Below are 13696 nucleotides of genomic sequence, written 5' to 3'. Positions count from 1 at the left end.
TGACCAGCTCTACCACAACTGCCAATTGCCTGTCTGCAGACATGGCCCGATCAGTGACAGTTGAATATGTGGTGTGTAGACGCGTAGCTAGAAATGCGAGCGTGTGCTCATCAGCTCATGTGGACGTGTGAGCTCCAAAGGTGATTGACAGGTCTTTTCTGGCCCCCTGACACACAACTGCGAAAGTGGAAATGCAGGCGAAAGAGAAAACATCAGGGTAGACTTTCTTTCTGAGTATATGTTGGGGAAGGGGGAGAGAGAGAGAGAGGGAGAGGGCAAAGAGGTGGACGCATCTGTAGGCGTTCATGATTTGTCAGTACTTCCTGAAGCGAAGAAGTAAACACAGATCAACCTGCCAGACAGCAGGCCACAGGGAGAGAAAGAGAAAGAAAGAGAGAGAGGGAGAGAGAAAGAGAGAGAGAGAGAGAGAGAGAGAGAGAGAGGAGAGAATAGAGCATTGTAAGTTTTAGTGGATGTGGACAGCTTCCACCATTCTCAGGAGAATTTCAGCAAAGCTCATCTCCCCTCTCTCTGTCGTCTTGTCATTTCCTCTCCCCCATTTTTCCTCTCACACCCTCAGCATAGGACCAAAGCCCAGGAGAAATTAGTCCCTTCCACTTATGCAGAGAGAAGGATTCAATGCCACGCTCTTTTCTCCCTCATGACTTATGATTCTACACAGGCTCTGAGAATTGATGGTGCCTCCAAAAGCAGCCACCCCTGTGGTTTATAACAAAAAACAATCATTTTTGTGTTCAGAAGTAAGATGCCTGGCTTTTTAAGAGGTAAAAGAGAGGTTATACTGTGCATATGCTCTCTGTGTAGTCTTCAAACCAATTCTCACATTTCATGATGGGCGGAAAAAGGTGTGAATAGTTAACAGATGGAATTAAAAATTTCAAGGCTGCTTTTGACTTTGGTTCATCTATAAATTCTCAGTACAAAGGCAACGTGGCTGAAGGAAAATGAACGCAGTCGTCTGTTATAACTGATTGGCTTTGTGAACTACAGCAAATTTGTATCCTTCAAACGCCAGTTGGTTTGTCTGTAGTTCAATTTGTCATCGCGAGTTTTTTAGGCTTTCTCCATATTGTGTATTTTGCCTGATGATTAGGCTTCACCTACAGTACATCTACTTTTATCTTTACTTCCAACTAGCATAAAAGACAAGCTTGATCAAACAGCAAAGTGCATAAAGTTGGCCTGTAGCCAATCTCTAATGCAGTGCATATATCGAAAGAATGTATCTTCACATCCGTTTCTTATTCCACTTCTGTAGCGTAGATCTGGGGATTAGAAGAGCCTCTGTACAATGAATTTATCGATGCACAGGGCCTCTCTTCTTTTGATGACATGCTCACTTTGAAGTCTTTGCAGCTCTTTCAAAGAATCATCTCACAACGCGTAAGTTGAAGACTTTTTCTGTTAGGTCAGAAAAAGAGCCCTAGCATGTGGGGTGGCGGAGGGGCTCTTGCCTTTTCCCGTGCCAGCCTATTTATTAGACATGAGAGGGTCAAAAATTGCCATGGGCGCTCTTTTTGATCCATTTTTTTTACTTCCCCTACAGAACTTGGGGGCTGGCACTCACTGTCAAACATGGATACGGAAACCTTTAGCATAATTGTGCGTGTTATTGCCTCTTAGTCCCCTAATTACAATCAGAGCAGAGGCGATCTGTTGCTATGCCTTGCTCACAAAGAATAACAGGCAGCAAAAGAAAAAGGAAAAGAAAAATACTACTGCAGCCTGTAATTGTAATTTTCAGCCTCAAACTGTGGCCTCATGATTGCATGAGGCGGAGCCTGGCACAAGTGAATGAGATGTTGAAACAATGCCAGAAAGAGAAAGGGAAGAAAAAGAAAAGAGTACAAATAAGATACAAAAAAGACAAGGGCAATGACTGCTCTCCTTTTTCAGTCAGAGAACAAGTGACACCCACATTCAGAAAGAATGGAAAGGCCACAATCCTGTGGTGTAGAGTGTGAATGGTAGAAAAAAAAAAAAGCCTTTACAAATTTGTAAGCCTTGTGCCTCACAGGAAATAGGGACTGAGAAAGAAAGATCTGTGCAAATGAGAGCAGGGTCTACAACCACACTGGTGGCATTCAACAGCAGGGGCAAAGGCAACGAAACAAAACGGCAGCTTGCTACAATGAATGGCATCCAAAAGTAGCTCCACTACTTCCTTCTGCACCTGAGACTCAGATTACGAGGAGCAGCTAAATGTCATGATTTCTGATACTCTGAGGTGAGGAAGTGCTGTGTTTTTGTGCTCTCTTAGCTCTGACATCGCTTTGTCTCTGTCAAAAATGGATAATTTATGTGGATCTAAAAGGAGGCTTAATTTTGCACATGATTTTTCTCCGTGAATAGTCCATTATATGCTCCTCCAAATTGAAAATCTGGGATTGCACACTTCAGTGAGCTACATTAAGTGCCTAATCTTTGTTATCAGACTGTCTTAAAGATAGAATAAAGGATGGGTAATACAAGGATTTTTGCCATGGAATCAAGCACCTAGCTTAAAGCTTTATAATGTGGTAGAAGTATATGTGGGAAAAAAAAAAACAGGTCTACCATGAAAAAAATGGAGACACAGCTCCATTATGAATCATGACCTTTCTAAAAATTCATTTGGAATGATTAAATTAAATATGCATTGCTCCTGTTACATTTTTAAATCCTATGAGAAATGGTGAATTTGTATTCTTCACGGCCACACCAGCTTCTGCCAATGCTGCCTGCAAAATGGGTTTTACAACTTGTTGCCTAAATAATATGTGACTATACAATGACTTGCCATTTTATTAGTTACTATATCCAATAAATTTCAATGTATGAAAGTCAATGTATACACGTGTACTCTGAGTTGCCAGTTTATTAGGTACACAATAAACTCAACATAATAAACTACAGTACATAATAAACTCAAATGTTGTGTATGGTTACACAAAAAATTAGAAAATTTGAAATCCTGTAAAATATATATTTTTCATTTCTATAATGCATTTCATATATGGCCTCAATGTACAGTATAACGTAGGTATTATGTGTTATATTCAATTTCGTTACTTGTACAATGCCAATACAGATGTTCTCTTCTCTTCTATGTTATGTTATGTTATGTTGTGTTACCTGTAACATAGGTTACACATCCAGGCCAAGTATGATTACAGCCACAAAGATATATTTTGTCCCATTTCAGAATGTTTTGCATTTTGGTTGCGAAGCTCAAGCTCAAAGCTGGTGGAGGGAGAAATAGGGAGAGTGGAGAGAGTGCCGTGCAGAGAGCAGAGTTGCTTAATGGAACAGAACCCAATGAGTTGAGAAATGAACCTGATGGACCTGGTAAAGCTCATCCTTCAATGCTAATGGTTTGATGCTAAATACTCTTCGAGTTTGTTCAGGAGGTAGTGGTTGTAATAAACTGACTAGATCACGGGGCAGAAAAGCAAGTAGCACTACCACCTCCAGAGTCCCGGTTCAATCTTGAACTCAGGTTACCATCTGTGTGGAGTTTCACATGCTCTCCTTGTGCCTCAGTGGGTTTCCTTTGGGTTCTTTCATTTAATCACAAAAATATGCCGGTAGGTTGGCTGGCTGTGCTAAATTACCCTTAGGTGTGACTGTTTGTCAGAATGGGTGTATATGGTGCCATACAATGGACTGGCATCCTTGTGTCCAGTGTTACCAGGATAGGCTCCGGATCCACCACGACCCTGACCAGAAAAAGTTTAATAAATGATAAATCTCACAACAACACCCCATCCACCTCCACCATTCCCATTATCATTCAAACCATAACTCCACCGCTCACTCATCACACACTGTCCTCCCTCCAGGCTTCCTTCAGACCTGTGGGAGACAGTGTATTGGCGAATAATAGGTATTCTAATTCTGCACAGCAAACAGCCCACTGCTGAATGTATTTGTATAAGTCCATCTGGACACAGACACAAGAAGAGCTCATACAATGCTGGGGATTTAGCTATGTAAGAAAACATCTCTATCACTCCAGTTGGCTCAAATGCCATCTTTGTATGAAATATGAAAGCTGGAGGATATGTGGAAAGAGCGAAAGCAATCAATTCCTTCATAGCCACGCTGAATGAAGAAGGCGCATTGTAATATGGCTGGCTCTTTTGAGTGGCACACTGAAAATAGGTCCAGGAGGAGTGAAATTGAGTAGTAAGAGATATCCACCCCTGAGGAATTTCACTGTGTGTTTGCAAAGCGATTCACAACAGCGCCTCAAAGTCTCAGTGTGATGGGCTCTGAGGCATTGTGAGGCCAGCAGAAGAGCAGCAAGGGCAGTGTTGTGGACAACAGTGTGACGGCAAAAGGGTAATACAACAGTATATAACCTGACTACCTGCACAAGGAGGAAAGAAAGAGAGAAATATTTGACAGAAGCATGATTTGCCAATCTTATTCCGGAGGTCCACATTATACTGAGTGTTCTCTTGCTCTCACGAGAGAAAGAGGACGTTCACTGAAGGCTCCCAAGCAACCGATTTGCTTGTTTATTGTCTTCACGTTTTGTTGCAGTTACAGTTCATTGCAGCCTCCCTCCACTCAGGCACGCTTTATTAAATGACACCTATAAAACATAGTGCTCCTGTCTTCCTCTCTCTCTCTCTCTCTCTCTCTCTACACATCTTTCTGGTATTATGTCTTGACACAAAACCTTCTACTCACGACCTCTCCACTAACAGTGCCATATTGCACAATGAGAAATTCAGTCTTGCATGAGCCAGATGTTTTTTCTAAAGTTTGGACCATATTTTGTGCATAATGAAAGGAAAGTTTACTGTTATAGATTTCATGCTGCTTCTTTATAGGAGACAAACTTATGAACTATTCCATATTACCGCTGTAAAAGAGTGCATAATAAACAGAGCCCATGTGCACTGATAACACCGACGATGTTCCTGTCACATGGCAATTTAAAAGAATGCTGCAAACAGCACGTCTGGCGTTATTCTGAAGTTAAAGTTACTACTTCTTTTTGCCATTTCAAATGTAATGTAAGACCAAATTTGCAGTTATGATATAGCAAATAAACACACTCTTCAAAATAATGGACACGTAAGAAGCCATTCTTTATTTTGTTGTTCTCAATCCATTTTACATTTCCTCACATCTCTGTGTACACCAGCTCAACAGCACATAGCTAACATTAGACTCGGTTTAATATGTGCCCCTTTTTAGAGCAAATGACTTAATATATTTCCAGTGTCCAGTGTTTTCAAAGCTAATTGAATTACGTAAGAGCGAGGATATTTAATGACACTGGGTAAACAGCGTTTGTCGCCTAAAATCTAAGACCATGTAAACTCACATTTAAGATCATTTGAGGCTTCAGACAATTTAATAAATTTTCTGGAACTAGAGAGACTCCCTGCACAGATATTTGTCATCACAGTAATTGCAGTCTAATACAACACATAGTAAATCCCTCCACTGTGGCAAATATTTTCAAGAAAGTTCTCATATTCACAGGATCTGCTTTGACAAGGGCTAAAATTACTCAGATTTAGTCATCATCTGGTTCTGCTTTAGAGATCCTGGTGAAAAGCATTCACTATATCTATAACTATCTAACGTAAATTTCTGCATAACTGTATAATGAAATCGCATTATCTCACAAGACAAAAGGAGAATCGTTTGCATCTTACTGAAAACCCTACATATGCCATAAAAACACATCTAACATTTAAAAACATTATAATGCTAGAACCATTCTCAAACCAATGTGTCAGTCATCCTCCATCAGCAATTCAAGCTAACCCAAAACTGCTTTGGTGCCATAAAGCTTCATCTACCTGAAAGGCGTGAGCTAGCCTGTCACTTCACTCCACTGCTCTCATCCAGATGGCTCATGCTGCTGTATTCAACATCATATTGTGATGTGGGTGAGCCGCTGTTGTTGTTTGTTCCACACTGAGAAAAGGATAAGCCTCCACTCTTATGAGCTGTCACGGCTCGCGCAATTGGCAGCCGCTACAGCCGATAGGTCCGGGCACATTATTTATGGTGCGATATTTCCTTTTCTAAATGTAGCACAACACCATGGATGCTATTTACATATTTGTAAACGCTGAGTTCCATGGTACTTAAAGTTGCTGCTTCATGCTTGAACCGAATTGTCATTATATTAGTAATTAATAAACCATCATTTAGTGTATACTAGATAATATCCTAAGGCCCAGGGCCGGTTCTAGACATTTGGAGGCCCTAGGCAAAATTTATATTGGAGGCCCCCTGGCCTCCTTCCCTCCACATTTCAGAATAAATAAAAAGCACTTGAAACAAATATAATTTCTAACCTTTTTATTTATACAAAACCTGTTATCATTACTTGCATATATTTACTTAAATGTGCATATTAATTAAACTTTAACTAAGAACAACAGACAGTTGAGATACTTTTTTGAAATAATAAACAATGGTCTAGCCTAGCTGCGATTGCTGTTTTTATTAAACTTTTACATTTTCTTTAGTATTTTGAAAATCAGCTCCTGCTGATTCACTGTACAGTCGATCAGCTCAGATTCAAAGCGTCATACATGAATTTATTGCGTCACGGCGCTCGCGCTGTGTTGAACTCTGAATAAACCGGCTGCAAATAATGACCCATCGGCAGAATAAGGCTCCGTTTATTTTAACATACATTTACAATCAAAAATACATGATGACAGCTCACATACCTGCATCACGAGCTGCGCTTTCTTTGTTTCTTTTGAGTATAGGTTTGTTACGGTTATGGAGGCCCTAGGCAATTGCCTGCTCTGCCTACAGCTAGCGCCGGCCCTGCTAAGGCCTCAGGTCAGGCATTTTTTTATCCCTATACTTGAAGTATGAAATGTTTTGAGTTTGTCTGTTAAAAATACGATATTACAGTAAATGAAAAATAGCTGATCCCATATCATTATTCAGGAGTAACTTTTATTCCAAGCCGGTTTGCATGCATTTCAACACAGGCAATCTGAAGCAGAGTTTTCTTTCTGTCTTTCTGCACAGGCTGTTCTGATATAAATTTGACATAGTGCTGGCCCAGATTGGAAACAGCTGAGCTATAGTTTTGAGGTTCAGAGATAATGGCAAACCCATCTAGTTTTGGTCTCACATACTGACACAAGCATGCACAGCAATATTCCTGAATTACTGCCTCTCAAATTCAATAGTTGTCTAGAGGCTAAGGACGCCAGTGCCGTGTTGTTCCACTGGAAACAAAACAAGGCTCTCGCACCTTGGCTTCATCTCCTCTCACCTCTGCAATAAATCATCTGCCATCTCATGCATGTAAAGTAATTCTAGACAACACTCGCTGCAAGCTAAAGTTGCCTTGAGCTTTGATCCAAAATTCTACCTGTGTAATGAAAGCACAAGTAAGACTTTTATGAGAGAAACAGAACAACTGTTAAGCAACTAGGCACAAACTCTATCAACACCTGCTCCATTCCGCATGTCATTCTGCAATGCCAGTTATGAGTCATATGGTCCAAAACACCACCATATTCACACATGCACACAATCAAATGTGTGGAAACACTCCATCTGCAAATACACTATTCCTTAGTCTTTGGCGGATATGTGGAACTTGGTGGAAATGGTAACTCTTGTATCATTACCAGTGTAAATGGCTGTAAAAATCACTTCTCCTCTCTTTACTGTTAATGACCTGTCTTGGCAGGCTTACAGAAGGCATCCTCCCAAATATTACAAAGCCATATATCTAGCTTTTAACCTACTTATTCTGTGGTCGCTTTATCTCACACACGTCCTAAACCTGGCTAAATCTACAAACATATTGGCTAACCGATTTAAGTCAATGTGTTTCGCTTCAGAAGAACTGGCACCACAAAGATCAAACCATCCAAGACAAAACATCATATAGGTTATACACTATAGACAGAATGTGCATTACTTTCCTTCATTCATCTTCACTAGCTGAGGTGGGATTACACCCTGTGGCCCATATACAAGTCTATCACAGGGCACCATGCAAACACATAGGGGAAATTAAGCATAGCTAATCTGCCTACTGGCATGTTTTCGGGAGATGGGAAGAAACCCACACAGACACAGGGAGAACATGTGAAACTCAACACAGACCAGAGCTCAGGTTCAAATTGGATATATATATAGATAGATAGATAGATAGATATGGATATGCATCATTCATAGAAATTATTTATTCAAAAACATAACACAAATGATGCCCTAAAGCCAGTCACACAGATAATCCACTGTTATTATGCGGAAAATGCAATAAATACGCCATACAGACTAATTATTATCAACCTCATTCCTTAACCTGAGTCATTATTCAAACCATGACCCTGGGAACTCTGTCTACAAAGCAGAATTTGAGCATTTGATTTGGAACCTGCACTTTGTCTGCTCCTTTAAGAGCAAAGCAGAATGCTATGGTGGGACTCTGCCCTACTCCGTCAGCAATTGCCACAAATAACACGGTGCACAATAAAGCTGATCAGCCAGAGGGCCCACCAGCAGGTTTCAGTGCTGCTGACGGTGATCTATAAAACACTGCAACACTGCATGTCACCAGGGTGTGAAAGGGAAGATGTACGGCTCCTCTCAGGGCGGCAATTAATCACAGCGAACAACAAGAGCCAAGGAAGGTTTTATTAGCGAAGTCGGACGGAGCACTATGATGGCGCTAATTGCAGATCAGAGCTGAGTGGCCACGACACCCTAAAAACTGGAAAGGGAGGGCAGAGGAAAGAGTGCAAGAACAGAGAGAGGGGTGTTAGAGGAAGAGAATGAGCATGAAATGCCAAGGTGAAACCATGACTAAACCTTCTAACAAGATTTCTTTCTTCCCTTCTTCTCTTAAACGCAATGTTTCTTGTACCATGGATCGGATTTGTTTCAGGTTTTTTCTGTGAGGACCAGCAACACACATATATAGAGATTAACTGAAAATACACTGCAACATCCCAGTTTTTAATTAATTCTTTAATTATAACGCATATAAAACTTCAAACACTCACTTCAATGCACCAATCACCTCTGACAAACCTTACACCAGTATATGATTGCAATGACTGGCTATTTGACAGTCTATTAATTATTATACATAATGTTCTGGCTGAACAATGTATATATGAATGCATATAAACACTGGAAAAAGGGGTTTAGCTGTGCACATAAAATAAATAAATTATTTTTCATAGTTAATAGAGGTTAGGGGTGTTACTGCCCCCACAGCTAGTCAATGGGGCATAGAGCGACAGGGACAAGCAGATAGCTCATCCACTCCTACTACAGTATCCTACACAGGCAATGCTCTCATCACTGAAGCCCAGTCAACACCATAAGCATCCTCCCATCAACACCATCTTCACCTGGCTAACCTCTATGGTCACTCTTCTGGCATTATCAGTCCACACAGCTCTATGGTTTTTGTCTAATGCAGCTGCATTAATAATTTGTTCCTTTGCACCTGCTGTGTGATATTAGACCTCCATTCAGTGGTTTCTGAAGTGCAAGTCAGTGCTGCCTTCTCTTCTGATCAGCTGCAAGCAGTTCTTTTAACACCTTCCAGCACAATATGTTAATACACGTAATTGAAAATTCCTCCACAACACGCGTGCCCTGTGCCAGGCACACAATTATCCAGTGTAATAAACTGAAACAATTATGCAGCATTTGTAGCATTATGTAGCATATTTGCAAAAAAAAAAAAAAAAAGGTGCATGCAAAATATCCTCAGATATTTTCTGATAAATATTCTCAGATAATATTTCATCTGAAACAATGCATAAACCAATAAAGCAGGGAATTTGTTTACCTGTCGTCGAGCTGTCAATCAAACTGGGGAAATAAGCGTCTCATTTGCGCTCCATTGACAGAAATAAAACCCCCGGCGTCCAAGGCGGATCTTCTGCTTTGCGCGAAAACGTTCCCGAGAAAAAGCATCACCTACGGATAAACACTGAGACGTATGTCTAATTCACTTTCTTTTTCTGTACCTGTATTTCTCTAGTGATTAAAAAAAAACTAAACGTCTCTAAAAATAGACCTCCACGCGCCGCCAAACTCCCGCGCCCGAGCCTTGGCAAAGTTGCTTGGACTGCGCGCGCTGGCTCACAAACTTCCGCTGACCAATTACGCAGAGCTGTTCAGTCCCAATGACGTGGAGACTTCAACTGTACAAAAAAAAAAAGAGAGAAAAAAATTCCTCCATCCATTTTGGTCCTTTCATCCGGTACCGGGTTCAGTTTGCGGAAACGATGCGCGGAGGCCGGAGTTCCGCCCGGAAAAGGAGAGATGCGGCTCGACTTCTCGCCTCTGAAGTGTTGTGCAGTTGAGGCGCGCGCGGAGCCGCGCGAGGAATGAACACGGCGCTTCAGATCTGTGTGCAGCAAAATGGCGCCACCCTGCGGCTCACCTTCATAGCGTCGTGTCTGGTACAGCCACACACAGGAGCGTAGACTGGAATTAAAAATGGCCGGCTTTTTTAATATTCAGTTAACAATCTACTGTATCTTCTTAAAGCTCTTCTTAAGACTTAATGCCTTACCATTTTCGATATTATTTGTTGCTTTTGTGCTAAGGCCAGTGAGGAATGATAGCTCATTGGTTAAGGCATTAAGTTACTGATTGGAAGATCATGCGTGTAGACATATTCTGTTTTTTATCTGCAAAACATGCTAGTTTACAGCCCATCTTTGCGATAGCTTTCCCACATAACACTGTTCTGTTGTCACTGCACTGTGTATTCAGTGTTCTGTGTATTTATTGTCTCACACTGTTGTGTATTTGTGCACTTTATGTGCTCTTGTGACTGTACTACTGTATTAGGTGTTGCACTGTGGTCCTGAAGAAATGACATTTCATTCCAATGTATACTAGCTATATAGAGGAATGACAATGAAAACCCACTTGACTTGACTTGACCTGATGTGTTCAAATCCCAGTACCACCAAGCTGCCATGGTTGATCCCTTGGGGAAACCCTCTGTTGTGTCCTCTCTCTCTCAATTGAAAGTCACTTTGGATACATGCATCAGCCAAATGAATTAAATATAAATGGCCAATGCCCTGGTTTACTTTGCCCTACTGATTGCAGCTTCCTGCTGATTAATTGTGCAGAGCAGAAAGCCCACTGTACTGTACAGTTGGAAGTTTTACCTACTCCCTTGCAGGGTTTGATCACTGATCATTCATTTGGGACATTTGGGACATCTGTAGGCATTCATTAATTGATCTTCAATAACTGCTTTAATTTTACAGGTGACATTAGTGTAAGCAGAAATATCAGTAAGAAAAAAGATAGAATGCACAAACCTAAAAATTCAGCACACAAATATACAAATGACAAATGCACTCTACTACTCAAAAGTTTGGACACCAGGGCTGGCTGGTATAAATGGGCTTGAAGGGCTAAGTAGAGCACACTCAGCCTCTTTCAGGAAAAATAAAAAAATATATATATATACAAATATAGTAATAAAGGTTTTACCTTCCACATTGTCTTATTTGATGTTGGCAAGTGGCTTTCACTTTGGTGGAACCAAACTCAACAGCACCACCATATGAAGTAGAGGCTGGGGCTGATTTCTTTCTAGCCCAGACTAGAGATTGGCACAGCCATTGTTTCTGGCATTGGCAGTCATGTCAACTGATTGCACAGAGTGAAATACCAGAGTTGGTTTTTTTTTTCTTGTTGTTTTTTTTTTCAAAAAATGCCTTTGGAAGTCACAGTAGAAGTAAACAGATTAAGTCCAGTCAAAGTACACATTACACAAAGGGACAAACATGTCCTTTGGTTTGACCAAGATCTGATTAATGGCAAGGACAGCTCTTCTCTTTACCATGCTTGCTATTCAGAACACGATTGCTGACTTGAAACACTATTTCTTTTTTAATTAGGAGGAATGAATGGTGTTGCCTTGAATGGTGTTGCCTATCTGTCTTTCAGTGTGTGTGTGTGGGGGGGGGTGTTATTGTTATTGTTAGGGTTAGGGATTTTTTTTAAAGGCCTCACCTTTTCTTGCAACCACTCTCTCTTTCAGCTTAATGACAGTGTGATAAACACTGAAAAGGTATGTGATTTTATGGAAAATTCATATATACAGTATACACCAATCAGGCATAACATTAAAACAACTGACAAGTGAAGCGAATAACAATGATTATCTTGTTACCTGTCAAGGGGTAGGATATTTTAGGCAGCAAGAGAGACAAATTGTGATGGCTAGATGACTGGGTCAGAGCATCTCCAAAACAGCAGGTCTTGTAGGGTGTTACTGGTATGCAGTGGTTAGTGCCTACCAGAAGTGGACCAAGGAAGGACAACCGGTGAACTAGCGTCAGGGTCATGGGCGCCCAAGGCTCACTGATGTGCGTGAGGAGCGAAGGCTAGCCCGTCTGCTCTGATCCCACAGAAGAGCTACTGTAGCACAAATTGCTGAAAAATTAAGAATCTGCTGCTAACGTCTTGATGTCAGATACCACACCACACCTTGAGAGGTCTTGTGGAGTGGCGGCACAAGGGGGACCTACACAATATTAGGCAGGTGGTTTTAATGTTTTGGCTAATTGGTATATCTCCCACCCCTTGACAGATGCCATTGTAATGAGATAATCAGTGTTATTCACTTTACCTGTCAGTGGTTTTAATGTTATTGCTGATCGGTGTATATTACAAAATATTTCATAGAACTTATCTGTAACTAGTATTTATACTCTTGTGCTGACCAACTACATAGTACTTGACTTGTTAACCTATTATGTATCAGTGATATAAACTGTTAAATGAAGAGAATGCATCATATTTCAGAGTTTCATGTTTTCAGAACCTGAGCTTACAATGCATTTGCCATATCATTAAAGAATAATGTCCAGGCATTTTTGCCACATCTCAGCTGCAACTTGAATGCAGAGAGTGCTGTTATTTTCCTTGTTGCCAAGCTTTTCTCTTCACCTAGGCACAGGCCATTAACTTGCACTGTAAAAACATTTCCATTCTGGTAATATCCTTAGATCTCTTAGCCTCTGCCTTTTTTGCCTCCATAAGGTAAAGGGGAACAATCAATAGTGCCTGCGATTGCCTGAGCTCAGTGATGGTACACAAAAGTGGTCACCCATAATGACCTGAGGAAATGAATACTCTGGCATCATAAATTCTTCTATCCTTCCTCTGCAATTCCATTCGTTCTTCACAGCCAAACTGAGCAACACCATATTCAAATCCAAGTTTTCAATTTCTCACAATTGTTATAATGCACTTCTAGTATAATACACTAGACATATGTTCAATTTATTTGTATAGCGCTTTTAACAGCAATGGACATTTTCACAAAGTAGCTTTACAGAAATGTATAAATTCAGAATATAAATTTTAAATTTATGAATTTATCCCTGTCAGAGTCAGAGGCGATGGTGGCAAGGAAAAACTCCCTGAGACAATATGAGGAAGAAATCTTGAGAGGAACCAGACTCAAAAGGAAAGGCATCCTCATCTGGGTGACACTGGATAGTGCAGTTATAAATAATTCCCTTCTATAATTGTATACTATATGATCAAAAAGTGCAGTTGTGTAACTAAGAAAGTTCATTATAGTTTACATATGAAGTCTATTTTGTTGAAGTTATCAACTGTTCAATTGACACTTGAGTGCAAAACTGTTTGTGGGAATTGCAGTCCTAAAGCTATCAAAGCA

At 40.6% G+C, this 13696-nt stretch overlaps 1 protein-coding gene across 1 annotated transcript in view; it reads right to left on the bottom strand.

Annotated features, from left to right (window-relative positions):
- Nucleotides 1–10336, bottom strand: part of tafa3a (TAFA chemokine like family member 3a) — a 68362-nt gene extending 58026 nt beyond the window's left edge. Inside the window, exon 1 of the mRNA XM_026924017.3 lies at nucleotides 9821–10336. The gene's annotated coding sequence lies outside the window, so the exon portion shown is untranslated. The remainder of the gene's footprint in view (nucleotides 1–9820) is intronic.
- Between the last annotated feature and the right edge of the window lie 3360 nt (nucleotides 10337–13696).

The sequence above is a fragment of the Pangasianodon hypophthalmus genome, chromosome 2 (assembly GCF_027358585.1).
Source record: "Pangasianodon hypophthalmus isolate fPanHyp1 chromosome 2, fPanHyp1.pri, whole genome shotgun sequence".
NCBI classification, from domain to species: domain Eukaryota; kingdom Metazoa; phylum Chordata; class Actinopteri; order Siluriformes; family Pangasiidae; genus Pangasianodon; species Pangasianodon hypophthalmus.
This window is presented reverse-complemented; position numbering and strand designations above follow the sequence as displayed.